This window comes from Mastomys coucha, unplaced genomic scaffold (assembly GCF_008632895.1).
Source record: "Mastomys coucha isolate ucsf_1 unplaced genomic scaffold, UCSF_Mcou_1 pScaffold18, whole genome shotgun sequence".
Classification (NCBI taxonomy): domain Eukaryota; kingdom Metazoa; phylum Chordata; class Mammalia; order Rodentia; family Muridae; genus Mastomys; species Mastomys coucha.
Window position 1 is genome coordinate 32,919,805 of NW_022196900.1, and position 9,288 is coordinate 32,929,092.

At 35.6% G+C, this 9,288-nt stretch overlaps 1 long non-coding RNA gene across 1 annotated transcript in view; it reads left to right on the plus strand.

Annotated features, from left to right (window-relative positions):
- LOC116095360 overlaps positions 1-4,382 on the plus strand; it is a 14,538-nt gene extending 10,156 nt beyond the window's left edge. The window contains exons 3-4 of the long non-coding RNA XR_004120571.1: positions 331-385; positions 4,213-4,382. This is a non-coding gene — a long non-coding RNA (uncharacterized LOC116095360). The remainder of the gene's footprint in view (positions 1-330; positions 386-4,212) is intronic.
- The last annotated feature ends 4,906 nt before the right edge of the window (positions 4,383-9,288 follow it).

Consider the following 9,288-nt stretch of genomic DNA (forward strand, 5'->3'; position numbering starts at 1 on the left):
GAAGGGGAGAGAGAAATTCCCTCTTTAAAAAGAAAATAGAAAAAGTATTTACACCATAGAGTTGATTTATTGTGTAAATATTTTTCCTACATCACAAAATCTCTCTCATTTATTCAACATAGTTTCAAGACTCAAGAGGAGGAAAGTTGATGGATTTCTCATATATATATATATATATATATATATATATATATATATATATATATATATATATATATATATATATATATACATGCATATATATATATATATATATTAACACACACACACACATACAAAATACTGTTGCCTTTATTTCTGTAATGCAAAATTTTCTGTCCTCCTTCCTAGTAGTACAAAGTTCCTGTTCATATACTTTGACTTCACATTGGAGACCTTCTGACAGGTAATTGTTTTCAAAGCTGGATTTACTGGAAAAAGCCTTTTTCTTTCCTTCTTTTGAGAAGCTGATGATTTTTACTTCCTTCTTCAAGGATGTTTTATTTCTGAGTTCAAAATTCACTTGAAAATTGTTCATACTCCCCCTTTTTTAATCTCCAAGATTTCTGATGAAGATCCAATTGTTCTTGAATTAATTTCATCTGAGTGTGGGGTATTTCTTAATTATTTTGAATTTTTCTTTGTCCTTAGTTTTCTTGATATTTGCTTTGGGTCTCACTTATTCTCTAAAATTTTTAGGCTTGTATTTCTTGCCAAACTTAGAGCATTTCCAGCTATTATTTACATACACATTTTGCTTTACTTTTCTCCTCAGGGGTACTTATACAAATATTAGATATATTTATTAGGTTTTCATAAATTCCAGTGCTTAAAAAACATTGGAGAAGAGAGGTAGGAAAGAACTGAAGAGCCAGATAAAAAGACAAAGGGATATCTTTTGAGGATTTCCTAACCATTACAATAATGACTCTAGAGTAGCTGAGATTGTCTCCATTCCTCCTGCACGAAGCTGAACTCCTCATTAGTTGACCCTGGGTCTTGGAAAGGCTCATGGGGCCCTATTTCTTTTTAGCTGAACTATTGGAAAATGGTGGTTCTTGGGGAGAGACATTGATTCAATGATGTACCCATGGACAAGCCACCAGGCTCTCTTTAACAGTTCCAAAAACCTATGGTCACATAGATGGTGTTTGTTCAACAGCATGGTAACAAAACAAAACAAAACAAAACAAAACAAAACAAAAAGAAATGAATATATGAAAGATATCTCCAGCAAGGAAGTGCAGATGAGAGGGTGAGAGGAAGACAGAGACTGGGATCTAAGAGTAATCAGAATGTATTGTATGCATGTACAAAACTGCTAAAGAAAATGTTACATTTTAAGTTGATAGAGAATGATGTAATTATGTCATAATCTCAACAATAAAAGAAATAACCAAAATTTATTTTAAAGGTTTACACTATCCATTGTTCAAATACAGACATTAAATTCCAGGAAGTCTTAAATTTCTTCTTTTTTTTTTCTTTCTCTCTTTCTTTCCTATTTTCTTTCCTGACCAAGTTATCATTGAATAAAGAGTAATTGAGTTTCCATGTGTATGTGGACTTTCTGTAGCTTTTGGTGTTATTGAAGAACAGCCTTAGGGCATGGTGATCTGATAGGATGCGAGGTATTATTTCAATTTTCTTGCATCAGTTGAAGGTTGTTTTGTGACAAATAATATGTTCAGTTTGGAGAAGGTACCATGAGATGCTGAGAAGAAGGTATATTCTTTTTTTTGTTGTTGTTAAATCCATTTGGTTCATAGTCTCTCTTAGTTTCACCATGTCTTTGTTTAGTTTCTATTTTAATGGCCTGTCCATTGGTGAGGGTGGGGTTTTTAAATCTCCCACTATTATTGTGTGGGGTTCAATGTGTGTTTTGAGCTTTAGTAGTTTCTTTTATGAATGTGGGAGCCCTTGCATTTGGGGCATAGATGTTCAGAATTGATACTTTCTCTTGGTTGGTTTTCCCCTTTCATGAATATGAAGTATCCTTCTTCATCACGCCTAATATCTTTTGGTTGAAAATTTATTTTGTTGGATATTAGAATGGCAACTCCTGCTTGTTTTCTGGGACCATTTGCTTGGAAGACTTTTTTCCCATCCTTTGACTCTGAAAGAGTGTCTGTATTTGTTATTGAACTGTTTCTTGTATGCAGTAAAAGGATGGATCTTGTTTGTACATTCAGTCTGTTAGCTTATATGTTTTTATAGGTGAGTTTAGTCCATTAATATTGAGAGATATTAAAGGGAGGTGACTGTTGATTCCTGGTGTGTTTGTTTTTGTAGTGGCTTTATGTGCTTGTGGCTCTCTGCTTTTGACTTTGTTGTGAGATGCTTAATATCTTGTCCTTTCTTTGGTGCAGTTATCTTCCTTGTGTTGAAGTTTTCCTTCCAGGATCCTTTGTAGGGCTGGATTGATAGATAGATACTGTTTGAATTTGTTTTTGTCCTGGAATATTTTGGTTTCTCCATGGACGTTGATTGAGAGTTTTGTTGTATATAGTAGCGTGGGCTGACATTTGTGTTCTCTTAGAGTCTGCATGACCTCTGACCAGGCTCTTCTGGTTTCATAATCTCTATTGAGAAGACTGGTGTAATTCTGATAGGTCTACCTTTTTATGTTTCTTAGACTTTTTCCCTTGCAGCTTTTAATATTCTTTCTTTGTTTTGTGCATTTAGTGTTTTGATAATTACGTGACTAGAAGATTTTCTTTTCTGGTCCCATTTATTTGGGGCTCTATAGCCTTCTTGTACCTTTATGGACATCCCTTTCTTTAGGTTGGGGAAGTTTTCTTCTATGGTTTTGTTGAAGACATTTTCAGGTCCTTTGAGTTGGGAATCTTCGTTCTTCTCTATTCTGATTATTCCTAGATTTGGTCTTTTCATTGTGTCCTGAATTTTCTGGATGCTTTGGGTTAGGAGTATTTTATGTTTTGAATTTTCTTTGACAGTTGTGTCAATCTCTTTACTGTATATTCTACACCTGAGATTCTCTCTTCTATCTCTTGTATTCTGCTGGCAATACTTACATCTGTAATTCCTGATCTCTTTCCTAGGTGTTGTCATTTCCAGGTTTGTCTCCATTTGTGTTTTCTTTATAGTTTATACTTCCACTTTTAGGTCTTGGATCATTTTATTTAATTCCTTCACATGTTTAACTGTTTTCCTGTATTTCTTTCAATGAGTTATTGACATTCTCCTTAAAGGACTCTATTATATTCATGAGATAGGATTTTAGGACAGATTCCTGACATTCAGGGATTGCTGTGGTGGGAGAACTGGGTTCTGATGATGCCCACATCTTTTAGGTTCTGTTGTTTATGGTCTTGTGCTTGTCTTTTGACATCTGGATATCCCAGGTGTTTGTTGGTCTGGGTGATTATATGGAGTCTGCCTTTTATCCCTAGGTTAATTCAGATCTTCTTGTAGGCCTGTTACCCTTTCTGTATCTAACCACATGTGGGGCCTTTCAACTGGGGGCTCCTTACAGGGGCAAAGATGCTGCTGATCTGTTGCCCTGGCTGCAGTAGATCTCCTGGGTGGCCTTCAGATAACTGCTCTGAGTACAGCGGGTCCTCTAGGATGGATCAGGATATGGAGTCTTCATGGGAGCAGACCAACTAGGGTATTCTCCAGCAGCAAGGACTGGGTGGGAGGGGTAGAAGGGATGAAAGGGAGCTTGTCTTTTCTTGGGTTACATTATTACTTCTTATTTCAATTCATTTGTGTGTGTGTGTGTGTGTGTGTGTGTGTGTGTGTGTATGTATGAGCACACATACGTGCATGACATTTTAATATAAACATCTAAAGGCTTTTTCATGTCTTCTGTATCATGGTATAGTACTCCAGGATTCTACCACCCAGGATGTAATATGAGACATCTAATTCTCAGACATTTGCTGCCTCCGGTGTCCTCCTAGACTTGTGACTTGAACAGTACAGAAAGAAACATCCTCTGAATAGCCAGATAATGACAAATATGAATCATTATGGGTGACTCACAATACTTCAAAGTTAGCTGAAGAGTAAAGTATTCCTTTCTCACATTAGATCCATGCATCTCTGGAGCCTTATTTCTTAGCAACAGGAGCTACATTCTTTGCCTATAATGCTCAAGTGAGCTGCACTGTTTTAAATAGTGGAAGTGAAGTTTCTTAATATTTAGACAGTAGTTAGCTTTCAGTATTACTCCTCTAAATGTTTTGTTTTTCACTCTTTTGTATTTAGGAAAAGGCAGTGGCAGCCATCCAGATGACTTCTGAAAAAGAGTTTTCCCAGAGCTGGCTGGAATAAAATTAGCTTTCAAGATGTGGAAGTTTAAAAAAAAAAAAATCAAACTGAGCATTTAAGTTTCTGAAATAATGTCTTCATTTGGAAATAAATTATATAAAAAACAACTTTATTGTTTGCATTTTAATCACTTTATATCTGTGAATCAAGTTCCCCTTGCTGCTTGAGTACGTGCCATCTGTTCATCTGTAACTGAGCCAGATTTATACTGGCGCCTCATTTCATATTTAATTCTGATAGATGAAACACATATCTTCATAAAGAATGAAACTCTGGAAGATCTCAAGACTTCCTTAAAGTCAAATTGACTTATTAATAACAATATGAAAATTTTGTAAATACTTGTTTATATATAACTTATACAAGAGGTATTAGTTATTCACAGACACATAAATGTGCATATGTATACATATGTATATGTTTATGTATATGTATATACATACATATAAATGCCATATTCTTAGAACTGTCCCCAGAAGATTATGCCAGATTATACCAGTTAAGTCTATAATTTAACTGGTGCTTTCTTCTGTCTTGAACAGTGTTTGGCAAGTCTCCTCATTTCTTTGGTAACATGACAGTGCTAGTTGACCCTATGAACTTAGGAATGTTTTTTAATATGTCTGGAATCTTGCTGGGGATAATGTACTGACTCAACTCTGATCCTTATGTTTAGGTTTTTGGAAAGTTGGCCAAGCAGGCCAGAGCATTTAATGGATAGGTTACTTGGCCTCCAAAACACCTCTAGAAGTTTTTTGGTGTATTTCTTTCTATGAATTTATGGCAAACAATGACCATTAAGTAATGACAAATTGTATCAATACCATCCAGCATTGTCTATCAGTTGGGTCCTTCTTAACATCATGAGCCCTTTTATGGGTGTGCTTTAGCAAAACACTTTTTCACCTTTGCTTGCCTCAGCAAAGCATTCCTTCACAAGTCTGCTTTAGCAAGACATCCTTTCTCCTGTGTCCACCTCAGGCAAACACTCCTTCATATGTCTACTTTAGCAAAACATTCTTTCATCTGTGTTGGCTTCAGGAAATCATCATTTGATATAACTAACTTTCCAACAAAACCAGAAGTTTCCACTTTACAAGTGTTTTAGAATATGCCTTGATCATGAATTGCTGGGTATATTGTGTCAGTACACTTGTGCCACTTTAACATAGTATTTGGTCATTCCTCTCCATTCAATGTTAATGACACAGATTGTAAAACAGTCTTATGTGACTGAAAAGTATTTTCCAAATGCTGTCTCCCTGAGGATGGCAGGTCCTGAGGAACTTTGTGCATTTTATTATCATCTTACTGCTTTCCAATATAACTTATATTCTTCAAGTTATTAGGATCTTAACTTTTTTCACAACATGTGTCTTATAAGGTTATTAATATTTGTGAGATTACTTTTGAAAACAAAGTTACAAGTAAGATGGGAACTTCAGGATGTGTTCTTTGTTATTTCAGCACTTCACAAACCCTCACTCCCTCACATGCCACCTTACCACGGTGTTCCCAAAACAGACTGAAAAAAGAAAAGAAAAGAAAACAAGAAAAACAAATGAGTGTCCTGAGTTGTAGCAGCATCACGCAGCTTTGTTTCTTTGTTCCAGGATCGCAATTCACCAGTACCCAAAATCATTCTTGCCAAAATTTGTCTTGGAAAAGTAACATATTTTGAATATGACATATGTTCAAAATTAGCAGGAAACATAGCCAAGATTGTGAATTAGGAAGGAAAAGTTATTTCTGAAAATATATGAGAGCTAAGAAAAAGTATTTGGATTAAAAAAATTAGGGCATTTCATTGTTCAGAAAATTAAATAATATTTTAAAAGTCCCAGAAGGAATAGCAAAACATTTGTTTATGCTCAATACTTATAACTATCATGTAAGAGTTTTTATAAGTTATTGAAGGGAGTAAGTGTAACATATATACAATCACTTTTAGGTGGATTGAAAAGTTCCATTTTGTTATTATTTCTAGAATGTCATATATATAAATATTTGTCATATGCTTATATCATATATAAAGTTGATCCTTTACTTTTAAGATAGATAGACATAGTTGAAGGGACCCAGAGCAAAAATTCAGTTTGATAATGTGACAAACATGTTGTAGTTTCTATAATAAATTTATGATAGGCTTCTTTTTTCTTTTTTTAATTTTGGCTTTTCTAAAATTCTTCATGTCAAAGCTGAGGTCATTCACTAGCCAGTTCTGTACAAGGTAGTAAGGAGTTTTAGACTTATCAGACTTCAGGAGACTTAAAATTTCTTTGAGGAGAACAGAGTTTCCTAAGTGGGAGATCTTGTTTCTGTTATGGTTCTATACATAGGAACAGGACTTCTTTTATGGTTTTAGAGATAAATGTAGGAAAATAAGTGATGCAGACCACTCCAAAATGAAGATATAGGTCACTTCTCTTTGTAAAGAATCAAGATCTACTGAGGTGCATAATGTGAGTGGAAAGAACATGGTATGAGTAGAATATTTTGATTATGGATACTCACTATGATAGACAAAGACAGTTCTCAATGGAAGAAATGCAAATGGTCAGTAAATATTTTCAAAATTATTCAACATTTGTTTTTTAAGATTTATTTATTTATTTTATGTATATGAGTCCATTATTCTCTTCAGACACACCAGAAGAGGGCATCAGATCCAATTACAGATGGCTGTGAGCCACCATGTGGTTGCTGGGATTTGAATTTAGGACCTCTGGAAGAGCAGTTGGTGTTCTTAACCATAGAGCCATCTCTCCATTCTTATCCATCAGTACAATAAATTAAAACTTCTTTGAGATTCTGTCTCATGATACTTATCATCAGGAAAACTAAGCACATACATGTAAATGAAATGATGATATTTCCTAGAATATGGATGGATTTGGACATCAACACAACATTAAGCGAAATTATCCAGTTTCAGAAAGACAAATCTGGCATGTTTCCTCTCTTATGTAGAATCTAGACCCTTAACTCATCCTGGCAATTACATGACCAGTGGACACATACTATGTAACATGCCAGTAGTGTTGGATAGAGGTTCTGAATCATGATTCTGTGTCACCAGTGAACACTTGTTATTCTACAGCCAGTATTGAATCACACAGGTTTCATTGCTGGGTAAGACCACTGATGACTTTTGTTTTCTTCAAACTGTTACTAATATACTTTTATTTAGGTCTCCTATCAGATATATTATTTGCAAGTACAGATTTATTTTCCTTGGCATATAGCTGCCCAGTATTTGAACTACTTCTAAAAAGGAATTATTGTTCTGACACTACTATAGAAAAATCAGTTGGCCATAAATATAAGGAAGATTTACCTAATTATAATTTTATTTCATTGATTTATATGTCTACTGGACAGACTGTCAATTACTATTGTTTGATAGTTAGCTTTAAATCTGAAAAGTGGGAGTTCTATATTTTTATTTTTCTCACAGATTCTTTTGTTTATTGAAGACCCTTTGCAATTTCATATGGATTTTAGAAGAAATGTCAATTTCTATGAAGAAATTTGTTGGCTTTTCATCAGAATTATACTGTCTATTGCTAAGTATATTTATTAATATATCATTGATGTGACAAAACACCTGACAAGAAGCAATTTAAGGAGCTTTTACTTCAGAGGATTATACAGCTTATCATAGTTGCAATTGTATGTGGCAAGAGTGGGAAGTTGTTTGTCATATTGATTCTGTAGTCAGGAAGTAGAGAGAGAACATGAAGTGGGGCCAAGCTATAAAACATCAATGCCCAGCCCTAGTGACCCACTTCCTCTATCAAGGTTCCACCCCTGAAAGGGTCCATAACTTTCTCAAACAGCACAAGCAGCGGTTAACTAATTGTACCAACACATGAACCTATTGAGACCTTTTTCATTGAAAACCTAACATTCCACCTCAATCCTCATATGCTCATGTACATCTCATGATACCAAAAATATTCATTTCCAATTTCTAAATTCTCCATGCACTTAAATAGTCATAATGCTTTTCAAATGTGCAACGTGTTTCCTGAGACTCAAAGAAATTTCTTAAATGTGAGGTTCAATGAAGTCAAAATACAACTCATATATTTACAACAAAAAATGGCAGAGCAGATGTGCCTCTGGCAAAAGGGAGGAAGGTACCATAGCATGCAAAAATTGCACCAAAGCAAGGCCTAAACTGTCTTAGGTTTTTTTTTCTTTTTTTCTTTTGGCTGGGAGGAGACACCATGACCAAGGCAACACTTATAAAGGAAATATTTAATTGGAATTGGTTGGCTTATTGTTTCAGAGGTTCAGTCCATTATCATGGTGGTGGGAAACATGTCATCTTGCAGACAGACCTGGTTTTGGAGGAACAAAGAGTTCTACAACTTGATCTGAAGGCAGCCTGAAGGATACTCTCTTCTTCAGGCAGCTAGGAGGCGGCTCTCTTCTGCACTGAGCAGAAGAGGCCCCCTGAGCATAGCAGCCCCCAAACCCCATAGTGACACACTTCCTCCAACAAGGCCAAGCCTCCTAATAGTGTCATTCCCTGGGCTATGCATATTTAAGCCATCACACAAGCCCTGCAGGGAAACATTAACTCTTGCAACTTCATTGCTAGCATCTATGGCTTACAATATAATCAACTCAGATCAAAGGTTTTAAGTAGACTTGCCATCCCTGCTCTTCTGCCTTTACCACACATATTCTTTTTTGAGTGGGCTCCATTCTGTTCATGTAGCCTTATTTGGCTGTCCTTGGTATAGCTTGGCCTTAGGAGCTCTCTCCAACTATGAAGCAATATAGCATGACATTCTTTTTTTAAATTAATCATTTTATTTGCTTACATTTCAAATGATATTACTCTTCCGGTTTACCAATCACAACCCCCCCCATTCCATCCCTCTTTTCCCCCTCCCTTTTGCTTCTATAAGGGTGCTCCTCCACCCACTTCCCCACTAGCATCCCACTATGCTATGGCATCAAGTCCCCACAGGACTAAGGCCCTCCCCTCCTATTGATGTC